This window comes from Drosophila bipectinata, chromosome 2R (genome assembly GCF_030179905.1).
Source record: "Drosophila bipectinata strain 14024-0381.07 chromosome 2R, DbipHiC1v2, whole genome shotgun sequence".
Classification (NCBI taxonomy): domain Eukaryota; kingdom Metazoa; phylum Arthropoda; class Insecta; order Diptera; family Drosophilidae; genus Drosophila; species Drosophila bipectinata.
In genome coordinates, this window is record NC_091737.1 from 4,149,485 (window position 1) to 4,168,086 (window position 18,602).

The 18,602-nt window shown below is 39.6% G+C and overlaps 1 long non-coding RNA gene across 2 annotated transcripts in view; it reads left to right on the forward strand.

The window, feature by feature from the left end:
- LOC122321273 (uncharacterized) overlaps positions 1-18,602 on the forward strand; it is a 30,438-nt gene that overhangs the window by 965 nt on the left and 10,871 nt on the right. Inside the window, exons 2-3 of one of the 2 annotated variants that reach the window (XR_006246043.2) lie at positions 3,567-3,812; positions 4,020-4,154. This is a non-coding gene — a long non-coding RNA (uncharacterized lncRNA). Of the gene's footprint in view, positions 1-3,566; positions 3,813-4,019; positions 4,155-18,602 lie in introns of those variants that run through there. The other variant, XR_011442534.1, reaches the window with a different exon arrangement.

Here is an 18,602-nt window from a genome sequence, read left to right on the forward strand (position 1 = left end):
AGTTACTGCAAAGCGAGCTTACGAACAAGTCGGGGAAAGGAATGGCTTGAGTGAATCATACCATGGCTTAAAGAGCGCAAGAAATTGCAGCAGCCAACTTGATCACGATTTCAAAGCAACAACATCAAGCGCATGGCTCAAACCACAAAAGCTTTGTAAAGCCCTACTAAAATATAAATGAGTAAAATAATAAACCGTGAAGTCTTTTAGTCTCAATAAATTTTAGAAGCTAAATAAAAACTACTTAAACTATATGTATACATATATATTCTACCTGACACATAGAAATAAATATAAGTATTGGTTTTATATCATATATGTACGTATGTGTGTACATATGCACAAATATTTTAGTTCCCATAAACAAATATTTTTGGCCGTTTATTATAACATTATAACGTTTGAATAAAATCACTTTCTGTCCCTTTAGTATCTACAACATAAATCACTTACATACTCTGTTAACATAAAGAGATAGTAAATTAATTTACCTAGCCTGGCATTGGCCTCTTCATCTAAGAAAAAGTAAAAGCTGTTTTTAGTAATATCAGCACATACAGATACATTTTAATGTACGTGTTTAGGTATATGTATGTTTATGTTTATGTTTATGTATGTTTGTAAATATATGCATCTTAAGTAAATTCCAAATGTTTGTCAATGAATACATATATAAATACATGCGCATATGAACGTACGAACTTACATGCGCGCAATTATGCATGTTTGTAAATACATATGTATATGTACATAAAAAATTTTTTTTTGTATTTACATATAAATTTATATGTGTATTTGTATATACAAAATTACAAATAAAATGAACTCATAGGGACATACATTCGAACAGAATGTAAAGTCTGTCAAGTCAATATTGAATGCAAGGATTGAAACATATTGTTAAAAAAAAACTTCTTATACCCTTGCAGAGGGTATTATAATTTTGGTCAAAAGTGTGCAACGCAGTGAAGGAGACATCTCCGACCCTACAAAGTATATATATTCTTGATCAGGATCACCTCCTGAGTTGATATAAGCATGTCCGTCTGTCCGTCTGTCTGTCCGTCTGTTTCTACGCAAACTAGTCTCTCAGTTTTAAAGCTAGCGACTTGAAACTTTGCACACACCCTTCTTTCCTTTGCACGCAGTATATAAGTCGGAACGACCGGGATCGGCCGACTATATCCTTAAGCTGGCATATAACTGATTGATCGGAACGGGTATAACTTCGGTGTTTTTAGAGTTAGAGAGTTCAAATTTTACATGAGAGCTATTTTTGGCAAAATAATACGACATGCGACTTTCGTAAGGATCGGCCGACTATATCTTACAGCTGCCATATAACTGAATGATCGGAAATAGTTTTTGGTAGAAATATCAACTTTGGTATTTTTGAAGACAGAAGTTTGGGACTTTTTTTAGATTTTGTATTATAATAAATTGGGTTATATTATCATATTCTCATACGGATCGGCCAACTATATCCGATTTTTGCGATATATATCCGGTTTTAACTGCAAGGGTATATCAACTACGGCCCGCCCGAAGTTAGCTTTCCTTTCTTGTTTGTTTTTGCAAATGCTCATGCATACGGAGTTGTGTGAGACTGCTTACGCCATAAGGTTCGTTGCTCACGCCATAAGTTTCGTTGCTCCCAGCATAGGCATAGGGCAATTAAAATAACAATTTTTCGTGCTTTCCCTATTCTTCTCAATCGTGCTAATCCGAATGAATTTTGTTGTTGGAGTGCCAAAAACGTTTCAGTGCAAGAAATTCATTAGACATTTCAACCTGTATGTAAATATTGTATTTGCATACTGTAAAATATATATGTAAATATATATGTAATATGTACATATGGTGTAAATATTACATAGAGGTTGTCCCTGGGACTACCGCTCAAACTTGGATTCGCGGGAGGAAACTCCTGTTTTGCATTGTCTACATTGTTTTGGTTTAAATAGTGAGAAACGCCAACTTTACAGAAAACTGCGTATCACTTGGTCACCTTCCGGTCCGAGTCAGGTTCTCCAGTTCCGCTTGCACAGTCGGTCAGTTTTGCTGCTAAACGGCTGATTCGGGCATTCGCTTGTGCTGCAGCGCCTGTTGTTGGTGCGCTCTATCTTGGCATTAGTTGCCAACATTTATTCATTGGAAGTCGACTTAGTTTAACTTTTGATCTTCTGCTGAGATGGTTCTGAAGCCGCCTTACCTAGGTGAATTCTCATTGTCTCACTGTAGGTCGAGACTTGTCGACTGTGATGGGTTGATGATTGGCGATTGGACTTGGCTTTGGGATCTTTTTTTCGCTGTCTTTCAGAATTTTGGTAATGGCTCGTGGACCAATTAGTGCACCAGCTAGCATTTCTGCATTCATCATAAAGCTTAGAGGCCCAGACGACCAGGGGCGCTCAAGAAAGCGCCTCTTATTATTATTATAAATTTAAAATTAATTAAACTAAGAGGAATTAAAAAGGAAATTTAAAATACTTTATTTTAAATTTGAAGGACAGGAAAGAGATGTTATAGAGTAGAGACCATTGTAGATCGAACATAAGAACCTAAAAGGGTCGGTTTGTCCATATGTCCAACTACAATGGCTAAGGAATAGAGGACTACAGTTTCTAGTTTCTTATATTGAAATTGAAACGTGTTAGTAAATGCTGGCTATCTACATCACCATTGATGAGGTTATGAAAAACTACACCCACCATTATCCTACGATTAGTTAAGGTTGGTAACTTAATTAGTAAGAGTCTGCTTGTAAGGGGGTCGGTAATTTTTTTGACCCCTTTTTAATAAAATCAAGCATTATTAACCATTATAAAAAATATGGTGTCGGGTCAGGCAGCCGCACAGCGGCTTAATGTTAATGTAATGTTTAGTGTGATGTTTATTTATTTAGGCTTAAGGTTTTACAAAGCACTTAGTTGGTCGCAAGTCGACTCTCTATCGGCCGCTCGACTCAACGGGCCTTTTTTTAGAATGCTTTAGCTTCTGACTAGTCGGGCCGCCCTCTCTGTAAATAACATTGAGTCTCTGCATGCACCAAAAGCTGGTCTATCTGCTGAGCATTCGGCATCATGCAAGCAGAAACAAAAATGCACACCGTTTTAACATTACTTAAATCCAGCATTTTATTTTGATGCGGATTACGGCATTGAAAACCCTCAATGACCAAACAGTTACCAAAACGGTCCAAGATGACTTCCTTGAGGAACCATAGATGTGGCACGGACCAAGCGGGAATGTATATTTTGAAATGAGACTCTTTGTGTTCTTCTACTTAATAAAGCCATGCTGACAAGGAGAAAAGATCGAAGACCAAAGATGTTGCAAATATGGAGTAATTATTTGATGTCTCTGTAGGAGAGATTCCTGGCAGCATCGGACTATTTCCCTATTTTATGTAAGGGAATTATTAATGATCGTTCCACTCAGGGGGAAAAATTGAAGTTTCCAAAGATAAGTTGAAAAGTCTGCGTAGATTTGATAATAAGCTGTTCTCGGCGAAAGACGGGAATATAATAAGATTTGGTGATTGAATTTTATGTTCTCTCTTTCAGAGAGAAAAGATCCTCCAAGAGAATAGCAGCAGCGGTCGCGGCGGTCCGTGCAATGGGCCAGGGAGGAACGCGAGGAGGAGGAGCCATGAACCAAGGGATATGGCCAACGCCAGCAAGACCAACGCTTGCCCGCTAGAGCTCTTGCCCGGTTTCGGCAGGAGCTGAAAGGGAGAGAGCAGATGGGAACTCAGAACTCAGCGCATAGGTGGCGAGTGAGTTGAAGAGGATGCAAGGGTGGCCAGGAAGGTAGGTAAGAGGAGCCCCAATAAAAGGTCTTATTCCAATGAATTCCCTTTGGAAACTCTATTTATTTTGTACAATTCTCTTATAAGAAATATACATGAAAATCTTAAATCTATTTAAAACTACTTATCAACGCACTGCACGCCGACATGCTATGCGACCCTTTCTCAAGTACGATAAGCGCTCCACTTATGTATGTATTTGTCTTAGGCTGAAGGGGATCGGTTTTAGACCATGCTGTTTGTCTCGTATTTCATGGGTCCGATTCCTGAAACTCTATCTTTATAATTTGTATATCGTGATCAATGCTTGAACATACTGGAAAGGGACACAAAAAGAGGTGTAAATATGATGTGTTTTTGAATAAATTTTGTTATAAATTTATATATATATTTATGAATAAATATTTTGTAAATAAATTTTTTTCTTTTGATAATTAGTGAAAGTATTATTTAATTTGAATTTGAATATTTTAAATTTTTTAAACATTTATTTGTTATGTTCAACATAATGTCTAAACAAAGGTGGACCGTCCTGTGGCAGCTGGGGGCCAAGTGTTTTCGGGTGCGAGGAGCGGCCCACCAGAGCACGGCACGGGTGACACTTTTTGACACCCTATATGGGGTATGCACCCAAAAAATTGTGTGCGCGTACCACTCGCCCCTCATAAGACAAAAGATAGCGACACACACAATTTTTGTATGAGTACAAAGTCTGCTTTGCTGTTTCTTGCACTCGTGATTTTACGCCTGTATGTCCTAAGACTCAAAACACCCGGGTATTTTTTGTTCGCTCATACCTGCAGATCATACCTGTAATCCTCAAAAAGAGTGGAATAAGAGAAGATGTAAAAAAATTTTCGTTGAAATAGAGCATGGGTAGGAAAACACACATGAAAGACTCGGGTGTTTTGGAAAATACCCGAGTGTTTTAAATAGCATTTAAAAAGCATCTAAGAATTGATCGGCTGCTTTCTATGCTATTTGGGTAATAATATTTTTAAGCAATTTGTTTGATCCAACGAGTAGATGTTTGTTCATTCTCGCAATGCAGTACATAAGTATATTTATGGATTATACATTACTTTAATTTTGTCAGTTTCATTACATTTGGATTTTAAGTCAAATTTTTATAAAAATTCGTAAACATTTTTTTTTGGTTTAAAAAGGTTTTATTCAATTTTTTAAAATTTTGTTTAAAGTTTTTATATTAATTTTATTGTTTTTAAATGTACTATGTACGTACATATTATTTTAAATTTTAATTATTTTTGTATTCCAATGCGACACATTGAGTTAAGAAAACAAAGATCTTAAGCCAAATAAAATCCTTCTTTCCATTTCTTTCTAACTACCTAAGCGTCTACACTTCGTGCACAACAAAACCCTTTCTTACGATCGTTTTATGATCTTCTTTTTGTGCCGGATCCACCCATCCGTTTTTTGTGTGTGCCTGCGACCATACTTAAGAAACTTACCAAGTAAATAAAAAGGCATGCACCCGGAATCATGGGTGTTTTCGAGACACCCGCACTATGGTCCTGCCACTATGGTCCTGCCACTATGGTCCTGCCATATGTACTTTTTTTGATTCGAGGTTATTTTGAACACGAAGGCTTTAAATAAAAGTAACAAAAAATAAGAGGGCTTAACGCCAAAAACAAACATAACTCTTAATTGAACTAAAAACTAAATCAACTTAAAGGTTGAGTATAGAAGATCTGAAATTGGGGATCTGAAACCCCAAAGATTAAAATTTGATTTTTATATACGGGAATTGGTTCTTTAACCGAAGGGCCACCTTCGCTTGATAGAATTTCCAAAACTTCAGTCGGAAGTTTCAGTTTTATTTGTTTTAAAGGCTGATATTGCCAAAGTGGCGCCATCCATGCAAATCTTTGGTACAATTAATTTATCTTCACTCTTTTTCTGTTAGAATGTGATCAAAATCTCATTAATATTAACGGTTCGCGGAACGGCAGCGTCAGCGTTGTTTAAAAAATGCGTAAAGAAAAAACACCGTGGAACGTCAAAAGTGCAAAGTGTAGCGGGCCCTCTAAATTCGTCGGTGCCCCGAATAGCAATAGCAGAGGTCCGTGGCCGGAAAAGGTGAGGAGGTACGGACGGCGACCCGCAAACGGGAGTGTGGTGTGATTCTGGAAGGATTGATTAGGCGCGGAACTCTTCTTTTCGCGGTCTTTCAGAATTTGGAAATGGCTTGTGCATCAATAAGAGCATCAGCTAGCATTCCTGTATTGATCATAAAGCTTAGAGGCCCAGACGACCGAGGGGCGCTCGAGAAACGATTTGTTAGTACATATTAAGCTATTTAAAATTCGTTAAGCTAAGAGGAGTTAGTAAGGAAATTTAAAATTCTATATTTTAAATTAGAGGGACAGGAAAGAGATGTAATAGAGTAGAGACCATTGTAGTTCAAACATAATACCCTAAAAGGGTCATGCAGTGCATATGTCGAACTACAACGGCAAAGGAACAGAGGACTAAAGTTTCGAGTCCTTCTATTAGGAATGTTAAAATTTAAGCGTGTTAGTAAATGCTGGGTATCTACATCCCCGTTAATAAGGCTATGCAGAAAAACTACACCGAGCATTGTCGATGCATCCCAGTATAGACCTCTAAGTGCAAATATTAAAAAGTTCTTTTGTACGGATTCTATGCGGTCCTTATGTACTCCATATTGAGGACTCCAGACACATGAACCCTATAATTATATAGGGATAATTAAATTCTTTTGACCACCTTTTGATAAAACCAAGGACTCCTTTAGCCTTATTAACCATTAAGGAAATATGGTCGGCAAATTTAAGTTTGATGTCTAATAGGATGCCGAGATCATTAACCTGGGTTAATTTTTCTAAGGCAATCCCATTAATAGAATAATTAGCTTGCAGAGGGCAAGAACGATAAAAATACATATGTTTGCATTTTGACCCATTAAGTATTAGATCATTAGCCAAACACCATTTTTGAAAGTTATCAAGGTCAGACTGAAGACTGCATTGGACAGAGATGGATTTGTACTGAAGACAAAGCTTTACATCATCTGCATACATAAGAACTAGAGAGTTCGTTAAAGCAGGGGGCAAGTCGTTTATAAAAAGCGTAAATAATAACGGGCCAAGATGACTTCCTTGAGGGACGCCGGATGTAGCACGGACCAGACGGGACTGTTTGTTTTTAAATAAGACTCTTTGTGTCCTTCCATCTAAGTAGCTGGAGATCCACGTTAAGAGGTCTTTAGGAAAACCCAGCATATTCAGTTTACTCAACAAGAGTGAGTGATAAACTGAATCAAATGCTTTGCTGAAGTCTGTGTAAATTACATCGGTTTGATATCCCTTACAAAAGCCATCTATGACAAAGGATGACAACTCCAAGGCTGATCAGTCAATTTAGGAGGAGAATAAGTTGTTTGAAAAAATTCTGCGAATAATAAAATCTGCGATCTTGAGTAAATTGAATCCGGCAGCGGTCAATATAATTCCTATAACATTCCGCGTTATGCACGGTAAAATTCGACCGAGCTAGTAGGTATCTTGAGAAATCAACACTACTGCAGGTTTTTTTATATTTAAGTAAAAGCTTATTTTTTTTTAGTGAGGCACCTTGTAAACCAAGGAGGATTTGTTGAAGCGGACGGATATTTCCAAGGCACACATGAGTCAAAAAATGTATTTAAAGTAAAATAAAATTTTTCTCAAGTGACATTAAGATCAGTGCACGCCAGAATATCAGACCAGTCAAATGTATCGATAAGGCTATTAAGTTTCTGAAAATCAGCTTTACGGAAACAGCGAATCTTATTTACCACGCTCGGAGACATCTGATCGATACCAGGAGTGGTTTCGATTGAGACCTCCAGCGTGGGGTGATATGAATCCTCTGGGGTTGAAAGGGGAAAAGCTCTGGAGAGAGCAGTACCATCAGGATCAGATACAAAACATAAGTCTAAGGCCGACCTAGCGAATTTCTAACATGATTGATCTGACCTAGGGACATGTCAAACATGCCCGCGGTGAAGTCATGGTAAGTTATAAGTCACAAAGATGGTGAGTTATCGACGTTGGACCACTTTAATTCTGGGATATTAAAGTCGCCCACCGCTACGAGTTGGTCACGATCCGTCATAAGATTAGAGACGTATCGAATAGCGGACAAATGCTGCCAATATGTGGGCGGTTCAGACATAGGATGTATATTGGAACATGTAATGTATAAAGCTTTCACGGACATAGTAATTTGAACTCAAATAAATTCTATGTCACCAAACTCTTGGGATTTCACCTCTTCAGAAGCAAAAGTAGAGTCTACCGAAATGAGGACTCCACCTCCCCTTCGCTGAGGTCGATCCCGTCTCAAAGTGGTGTACTTACTTGGAAAAACTTCGGAGCGAAAGATCTCCGGATTTAACCAAGTTTCTGTAAATGCTATTATATGGGATGCAAAGAAAGAACTATCAGAATATAGCTTGGGGAGTTTGCTACGTAGCCCCCTAATATTGTGATAGGTAAGAGTTGGTGGGGAAACTAGTTTTTTGGGTTAGTGGCCAAAGAAGAGGTGGAGGGTTGGTCAGTGTTTCCGATATTGGGAAGTCTCACTCCCACTGGTTTATTAACTTTTTTTTCACGGAACTAGGCTGTTGTTCTTGGACGAAAAGATTCTCTGGCCAAAAACTGGGAGAACAAATCGTCTTGAACCTCAGCGCGGGCACACGAATCTTGAAAGAAGACGTGCGCCTTGTATAATTATATTTAAATTTTTGTATGTCCTCCACCTTTATATCGGCTTTAGTTTTGGCTTTGATATAAGCCGAGATATCAATCTCCGAAGTATCAGGGGCAAGCCGAGAAACAAATATATGTTTCGATGGAGGAATCACCTGTAAGGGTTTTGGTGTCGCAGGTACGTGAACTGCAGCTTCAGTCGGTGCCGGTGGTCCGGACTGTGGAATACCCTTTTGGGTGACTCTAATGGGGATTTCGTTCCCTAGGACCTGTGGCATCACTTAAAGGGATGCCATGGCGGACATATCAGACAATTGCTCATTATCCCTGAGAAATTCGGACGAATTTTTCTCAGTTCTAGCCCTTGGCCTAGCCAGAGATACAAGCGGCTGCATTAATGTCGGCTGAGCAGGCTGAGGCGGATCAGACACTGCGGATTTCTTACGCTTAGGGGACTCATTTAGCAGCTGAAGGCCACTAAATTGAGTGTCAAGCGCACAGAGCTGGTCATTGATTTTACGAAAACCAGTGATCAACTCTTTAAATCCATTTTTGGAGACAATGAACGACCTCATTTCGCCTTGCACAGCACGACAATTTTCACAACAATAGTGTATGCCCGACCTACGGGAAATGTCATCCGAAACTGAGGCAGTGAATCCGGCACACTTGGCGTGCACGACGTTTTCCCATAACCAGCAATGGCTGGGATGTGGAAGTTGTCTTGTTACAAGACTTAATGGCACAGACAAGTTTAAATTCCATTTTATTTTTTTTAATTTTTTTATTTAATAAAACAAAAATTAATATTTTAAAAGTTAAAAAACACAATACCTTGAACCACTGTGCTAAATAGGAAGCCTAAGCGAGAGCTTTGAATAGTGCAAAAGAGAAATGCCGAAATATAGATAAGCCGGGGAAGAAGCAGAGCTGAGCTATGCTTGGAATAGAATTTAGACAAATTATTAATTCGACTCCAAATATACCACAGCACTCGCGAAGCGATACGGTTTAGGCTTTAAGATTGTTAAGATTCATAAGATTTAATTCACAAAGTATGTAAACACCGGTTTACCAATATTTGTCATAAACGCAGTGCGCACAAAAAAAAAAAACGACCGTTCGCTTGAAAGAAAGAGAGGGAAGTGAAGGATTACCGGGCACTTCAAGCAGTATATAAGAAGACCCATTGAAGGGTATCGGGACGAGATTTCTACGGAAGCTTGTAGCGTTGAGTTGGAGGACCGTCTTTGGAGAGTCCGACATTCAAATGTTAAAGCGTTACTAATAATATCTAGTAGTTTGAGCTGAAGGATCGTCTCTGGAGGGTCCAACAGATCAAGAAGAGTAGAGTGTACGAGCGGAAAAGAAGCCTTAGAAGGACGGTTCCACTAAAGCCCGGGGTCGAGAAGTCGAGTTGGGTTATTTCCGGCCACGGCAGGTAGCCTTGCCATGAAGCAACGAGTCGGACATGTCTGGCGTACGCCTTATCGACTCCTGAATCGCAACGAATAGGCGTGATCCTGCGAGACTCGTGAACTCAAGTCAAGTGAAGAAACCGATCGATCGGCTTCCAGATTCGAGAAGATAGCGGATCTTCCCCGGAGTATGCCAAAGTGGTATGCCTACTGGAAGCTAGCCCGGATGAGGTGTCGGCCAATTAAATGGCAATAATTAGCAGAATCGACGCGCCCCTGAGCGACCACCTTGCCGTGACTCCCACCCTTTTGCACCCCACCCTTGATGTGCCTTGACAGATCTGTCCAGAGGGGACTCTCGTGACATTCGCATTTCGTAGGACTTAAAAATAGAGGAATAAAGTTTCTGCGAATAGATCTGCGAAAATTCTGCGAATAGATCGGCAATGGCCTGAAAAAGATACGTGTTTACGCTTAGTGTTTACAAAATTATAAAACTGCTTTGGATCTTGAGTAAATTGAATCCGGCAGCGGTCAATATAATTCCTATAACATTCCGCGTTATGCACGGTAAAATTCGACCGAGCTAGTAGGTATCTTGAGAAATCAACACTACTGCAGGTTTTTTTATATTTAAGTAAAAGCTTATTTTTTTTTATTTTTTAGGTTAGTGAGGCACCTTGTAAACCAAGGAGGATTTGTTGAAGCGGACGGATATTTCCAAGGCACACATGAGTCAAAAAATGTATTTAAAGTAAAATAAAATTTTTCTCAAGTGACATTAAGATCAGTGCACGCCAGAATATCAGACCAGTCAAATGTATCGATAAGGCTATTAAGTTTCTGAAAATCAGCTTTACGGAAACAGCGAATCTTATTTACCACGCTCGGAGACATCTGATCGATACCAGGAGTGGTTTCGATTGAGACCTCCAGCGTGGGGTGATATGAATCCTCTGGGGTTGAAAGGGGAAAAGCTCTGGAGAGAGCAGTACCATCAGGATCAGATACAAAACATAAGTCTAAGGCCGACCTAGCGAATTTCTAACATGATTGATCTGACCTAGGGACATGTCAAACATGCCCGCGGTGAAGTCATGGTAAGTTATAAGTCACAAAGATGGTGAGTTATCGACGTTGGACCACTTTAATTCTGGGATATTAAAGTCGCCCACCGCTACGAGTTGGTCACGATCCGTCATAAGATTAGAGACGTATCGAATAGCGGACAAATGCTGCCAATATGTGGGCGGTTCAGACATAGGATGTATATTGGAACATGTAATGTATAAAGCTTTCACGGACATAGTAATTTGAACTCAAATAAATTCTATGTCACCAAACTCTTGGGATTTCACCTCTTCAGAAGCAAAAGTAGAGTCTACCGAAATGAGGACTCCACCCCCCCTTCGCTGAGGTCGATCCCGTCTCAAAGTGGTGTACTTACTTGGAAAAACTTCGGAGCGAAAGATCTCCGGATTTAACCAAGTTTCTGTAAATGCTATTATATGGGATGCAAAGAAAGAACTATCAGAATATAGCTTGGGGAGTTTGCTACGTAGCCCCCTAGTATTGTGATAGGTAAGAGTTGGTGGGGAAACTAGTTTTTTGGGTTAGTGGCCAAAGAAGAGGTGGAGGGTTGGTCAGTGTTTCCGATATTGGGAAGTCTCACTCCCACTGGTTTATTAACTTTTTTTTCACGGAACTAGGCTGTTGTTCTTGGACGAAAAGATTCTCTGGCCAAAAACTGGGAGAACAAATCGTCTTGAACCTCAGCGCGGGCACACGAATCTTGAAAGAAGACGTGCGCCTTGTATAATTATATTTAAATTTTTGTATGTCCTCCACCTTTATATCGGCTTTAGTTTTGGCTTTGATATAAGCCGAGATATCAATCTCCGAAGTATCAGGGGCAAGCCGAGAAACAAATATATGTTTCGATGGAGGAATCACCTGTAAGGGTTTTGGTGTCGCAGGTACGAGAACTGCAGCTTCAGTCGGTGCCGGTGGTCCGGACTGTGGAATACCCTTTTGGGTGACTCTAATGGGGATTTCGTTCCCTAGGACCTGTGGCATCACTTAAAGGGATGCCATGGCGGACATATCAGACAATTGCTCATTATCCCTGAGAAATTCGGACGAATTTTTCTCAGTTCTAGCCCTTGGCCTAGCCAGAGATACAAGCGGCTGCATTAATGTCGGCTGAGCAGGCTGAGGCGGATCAGACACTGCGGATTTCTTACGCTTAGGGGACTCATTTAGCAGCTGAAGGCCACTAAATTGAGTGTCAAGCGCACAGAGCTGGTCATTGATTTTACGAAAACCAGTGATCAACTCTTTAAATCCATTTTTGGAGACAATGAACGACCTCATTTCGCCTTGCACAGCACGACAATTTTCACAACAATAGTGTATGCCCGACCTACGGGAAATGTCATCCGAAACTGAGGCAGTGAATCCGGCACACTTGGCGTGCACGACGTTTTCCCATAACCAGCAATGGCTGGGATGTGGAAGTTGTCTTGTTACAAGACTTAATGGCACAGACAAGTTTAAATTCCATTTTATTTTTTTTAATTTTTTTATTTAATAAAACAAAAATTAATATTTTAAAAGTTAAAAAACACAATACCTTGAACCACTGTGCTAAATAGGAAGCCGAAGCGAGAGCTTTGAATAGTGCAAAAGAGAAATGCCGAAATATAGATAAGCCGGGGAAGAAGCAGAGCTGAGCTATGCTTGGAATAGAATTTAGACAAATTATTAATTCGACTCCAAATATACCACAGCACTCGCGAAGCGATACGGTTTAGGCTTTAAGATTGTTAAGATTCATAAGATTTAATTCACAAAGTATGTAAACACCGGTTTACCAATATTTGTCATAAACGCAGTGCGCACAAAAAAAAAAACGACCGTTCGCTTGAAAGAAAGAGAGGGAAGTGAAGGATTACCGGGCACTTCAAGCAGTATATAAGAAGACCCATTGAAGGGTATCGGGACGAGATTTCTACGGAAGCTTGTAGCGTTGAGTTGGAGGACCGTCTTTGGAGAGTCCGACATTCAAATGTTAAAGCGTTACTAATAATATCTAGTAGTTTGAGCTGAAGGATCGTCTCTGGAGGGTCCAACAGATCAAGAAGAGTAGAGTGTACGAGCGGAAAAGAAGCCTTAGAAGGACGGTTCCACTAAAGCCCGGGGTCGAGAAGTCGAGTTGGGTTATTTCCGGCCACGGCAGGTAGCCTTGCCATGAAGCAACGAGTCGGACATGTCTGGCGTACGCCTTATCGACTCCTGAATCGCAACGAATAGGCGTGATCCTGCGAGACTCGTGAACTCAAGTCAAGTGAAGAAACCGATCGATCGGCTTCCAGATTCGAGAAGATAGCGGATCTTCCCCGGAGTATGCCAAAGTGGTATGCCTACTGGAAGCTAGCCCGGATGAGGTGTCGGCCAATTAAATGGCAATAATTAGCAGAATCGACGCGCCCCTGAGCGACCACCTTGCCGTGACTCCCACCCTTTTGCACCCCACCCTTGATGTGCCTTGACAGATCTGTCCAGAGGGGACTCTCGTGACATTCGCATTTCGTAGGACTTAAAAATAGAGGAATAAAGTTTCCAGTCCTTATATTTGAAATGTTGAAATGTAAAAATGTAAGTAAATGCGGACTATCTACATCGCCATTAATAAAGTTATGTAGAAAAACTACACCTAGAATGAGCGATAAAAAGACATAACATTTGCATTTTGATCCATTAAGGGTTAAGTCATTCGCTACACAACATTTTTGAAACTTTTGAGATCGGAATAAAGCTTACATTGAGCAGAAGCCGATTTGTATTGAAGACAAGTAACGGCCCAGTAACAGGCCGAAATGACTTTTTTGAGGTACCCCAGATGTAGCACGGACCAAGCAGGAATGTGCATTTTGAAATAAGACATCTTGTGTTCTTCTATCTAAGTAGCTGGAGTTCCACGTTAGAAGGTCTGTAGAAAATCCCAGAAGATCCAGTTTACTCAACAGGGGTTAGTGATTGACTGACAGGGGGAAATTTATGTGTAACTTAAGTTAGAGGTGGAAAAATAAGAATGTCTAAGAGTTATTCCGGATGAGGTCCAGCGGGTGAGTTCTGCGCAGCCTCCGCATCTGTTCGCTGTTGTCGAAGAGAGTGGTCGCCAACTCGTTGGGGTTGTTGTGTAGCCTCTGGATGTACTTGCTGCTGCTTCTCTGTATCTCCTCCTTCAACCATGGGAAGCCAAGCACCTCGTGGATTGTCTAGTTATCGTGGTAGACGTGGGCCCCAGTGGCGATACGGAGGGCTCTATTTTCAAATGTCTGGATAGTCCGAATATTAGTCTGCCTGGCCGAGCCCCAAAGTTGAATCCCGTATGGCCCAATAATCGCCTTGTAGATTAGGATTTTTGAAGAGGTCCTCAGCTTCAGCCAATAGTACGCCTTTAAGGGTGTAGTCTCCTGTCCCGGCCTACGCTTAGAGGTTATTTAAGCAAAAATGTTAGACGCTACCGAGTAACTCATACTATTCGGTGTAGGCGCGCTCTCGATTATGGGCTGTATCTCTGTCTTTATTTGATATTTTTATTTGAAAAAACAGTACATTCTAAAGAAACAGTACTTTCGAAATATGAGAAAAAAAAAATCGATTTTTTCAATCCCACACATGAGACTGACCCCTTAATTTTGCTTCACACTGCTTTCGCTTTTTGGCTAGGTGAGTCTTCCAAGTACCTGTGGGATGGGGTAACTTCCAAGTACCAAGTTCCAAGCGCCTGTAGCATAGCAGCCGAAATTATGAGCCCAGATTTGCCTAATTAGGTTTTAGTAATAACCTTTTGGGTTATTAATAAAAAGAGTATATAATAACGGTCCGAGATGACTTCCTTGAGGGACGCCAGATGTAGCATGGACCAAACGTGAATGCACATTTTAGAATAAGACTCTTTGGGATAACATAAGATTGAAATCTCTTTCGGAAGCCACAAAGGATGTCCAGCTGTCCTATCTTAAAAACATCGATTCACAGAAAAATTCGATGACTATCTGCACCGGTTAAGTCTCTTTGCAGGCCCAAATGTTTTACTGTCACTCCTACGGGATAAATTATGCATCATTAACGCTCGACAAGTAGTCGAAAAAATTGTGCGTAGATGTACGCACTGTTTTTATTAAAAACCAAGAATGATGTCTCAAGTAATGGGAATCTTGCGACGACTTTTATGGACCATTCCCTACGATGCACTGTGGTCGATTTGGACTCGCTAGCGGCATTTAATTATGATTTTCAAATTTAAATAAACGTTAATTTAAGTTTACCTATCGATAACATGCACCTTGATTAAATGCTTATTGATGTTTTCTAAGATTATCAATCAGCTGATGATCAGCTTTGAACTGTCAAAGTAAACATATGTTTCAGCAGGTGATATATACAAATTTTGTATATACTTTTTTATATTGTATATGTATATCTATATTGTATATCTTTTAATATGCACACTTTTGTTTATTGGTTGCATATTAGAATAAATAGTGCAGTTTACGTTTATTCTAGTGCAGGTTTGGTTTTTAAGGCGCCGTCCATATATTGCGTGACGCGCCTGGGGGCGGGAGGGGGTCCGGGTTAACGTCACGGTTTGTGGTCACGGGGGTCTAACCTCGTGTCATGGTTTGTCACGCAAGGGGGGGTCAAAAAAGTCTGAAATTCGCGTCACGCAATATATGGACGGCCCCTAACAACTATTAAGGTATGTGCTACATAGAAAATCTGTGCATGTCAGAAAGGATATTAAGTGTATTAACAATGCGCGGAATAGAGCGCTGACCAGTCTTTCGTGAAGTAGAACTTAACAGATTCACATGGATTCACTCTGGTTGCAATTTTTTGTTAAAGTGTGAAAAATTATCTGTCCGAAATGTCTTCTTAGGAAGAATGTCAGTGTCGAAGCGCGTACTTTTCTTAGTATGGCACGGCGAATCGATCCCCACTAAAAAGTTATTAGTAATGGAAAGCTTTGCATTAGGAGAAGTTTGTAACAAACATGATTGTAACGAAAGGGACCTTTCCAAAATTGGAAAAAAGTTGCGCAATTTCAATAGTAGGCTTGTCCAGAAGTAGAAGAAATGCGATAGATATAAGGCAACTTTAAAAAAAAAGAAATAAAGACAGGCCTCAAGTGTCGATAAAAAGATCATCATTTAGAAATTTGGACGCCCAGAGAAAGGTATTTCAGAGAGTTGCAAAAAACTCAAATCAACAAACTATCAGGCATTTCGGAAAAAGAAGCAGCTTGTAAAAGACCGGAAGGCGCAATTCATTAAGATTTTTGTCGAAGCTGAATGCTGACGAGGCGCTTACCGGGGATATTATAAGTACTGGAAGTACTGCCGGTACTGGAAGAACTAACAATTGAAACACTGCACGAAGATTTTTTTCGGCAACCAAATTCAGCATAACAGGAGTATTCCGATTTAGCGTTGTCCTGCGAGCATTGGCCTGTGGACATTACTTAAGCACGGATGCATTCAAATCGGGGAAATGCTATGGAAACTGCAGAAATTTTTGTTTATAAATACCCTTGGTTTTTCATGCCATCTTTCACAGAATTTTAATTCATGAAGCAGACATCATAAACAGTTTTTATCTTCCAATTGGTATGATGTCAGAGGAAGCACTTAAATCAAAAAATAAAGATTATCGAAAAATACGCGAGAATAATACAAGCAAAAATTCAAAAAAAAACACAATGGAGGATATAATGAATACGCTTTTTATTTCTTCTGATCCTCTAATATCTTCAATGTCAAATGGCTCAAAAATTTCGTCATCAAAAAATATTATTATGGACAAAGACGGTAAGAGCTTGCTTGTAGCAGAGAATCTTTTGTCGTTTTTGTCCGACTCTGAAAGTCAAGATTCAGAATAATAGATTTATTTAAAATTTTTGTATATAATCAAAGATTATAAAATACATAGATGGAATATCAGGGCCCAACGGTCAACTTTTTCGTCGAGCTTGTTGGTGAGGGGGGAACGCACATGCATACGATTATACTTTTAGAACTCTTTACATGTATCCGTCAACAAAAATTTGAACCTTTATACATATGTGTTACTGCTCGCACGACGGCGTAAAAATGTTTTGGCTTCCAAATTTCAATTTAAATTTTTCGTTTCTGTTTTCAATGCGCCGATGTGGTAGTTAGTAGAGAAAATACTATTTTTAAACGCTGCAGATCGAGACAGGGTGGTAGCGTAGAGCAAAGAGTAGTTACTTTATGTATTTTCTGTGTTCAAATCCTCGAAAGGACTCGTAAGAAGGAACTTTTTCTTTCTTTTATAATTATTATTTTATTTTAATTTTCCTCAATTCTAATATTTTTCTTTAATTTTACATTTGTAAAATTGTTTTATTCTTCATTATGTCCCGCTAATAAAATGCTAATAAAATTTCAAGGGAGTTCTTCCGGCATTTTGCATCCGAAACGTCCGTCACTTATTTTTACAACAATTTTAATAGAATGCAATTAAAAAAAATTATATTAACATAAAGAAAAATTAATAAAAAAAATAAAAGTAAATATAAAATGAAGCAAAAAACTACAACTTTCTAAAAATTGAAACACCCGCCCGCTAATGAAATCGAACCCAGAACCCCAAGAACAAGGAGCGCGCACCATCCATCTAGGCTACCCTCGAAGTTGGTTTAATGATACTAAAAGGTGTTAAAGGAAGCGCGAGAATCCGTACCAAAATCAGAGCTGAAGGGGAAGGATAGTAGAAGATATTTCTGATCTCTTTGCTGTCACACTCGTTCGATTTGAACGTTTCAAACTTTCATCGTTCCATGGAGGTTACGATCTAAACATATAATTCTCTCTTTCCCTCTCTCATCTGCCAGCCGTTTGTCGTGGAACCCGCTCTCAAATGTTTTCATTTCCTCATTTCGGTAGACTCTACTTTTGCTTCTGAAGAGGTGAAATCACAAGAGTTTGGTGACATAGAATTTATTTGCATTAAAATCACTCTGTCCGTGAAATCTTTATACATTACATGTGCGTATAAACCGCCTTCGTGAAATATTAATAGGCCCTCATTTGCAACACCTTTGCTGTTCGATTATCACTCCCTGTCAGCATGGCTTTATTAAGCATCGCTCCACCACCAGAAATTTATTGGAGTTTACATCCTTTGTCATAGATGGCTTTTTTAAGGGATATCAAACCGATGTAATTTACACAGACTTCAGCAAAGCATTTGATTCAGTTTATCACTCACTCTTGTTGAGTAAACTGAATATGCTGGGTTTTCCTAAAGACCTCTTAACGTGGATCTCCAGCTACTTAGATGGAAGGACACAAAGAGTCTTATTTAAAAACAAACAGTCCCGTCTGGTCCGTGCTACATCCGGCGTCCCTCAAGGAAGTCATCTTGGCCCGTTATTATTTACGCTTTTTATAAACGACTTGCCCCCTGCTTTAACGAACTCTCTAGTTCTTATGTATGCAGATGATGTAAAGCTTTGTCTTCAGTACAAATCCATCTCTGCCCAATGCAGTCTTCAGTCTGACCTTGCTTTTGATAACTTTCTAAAATGGTGTTTGGCTAATG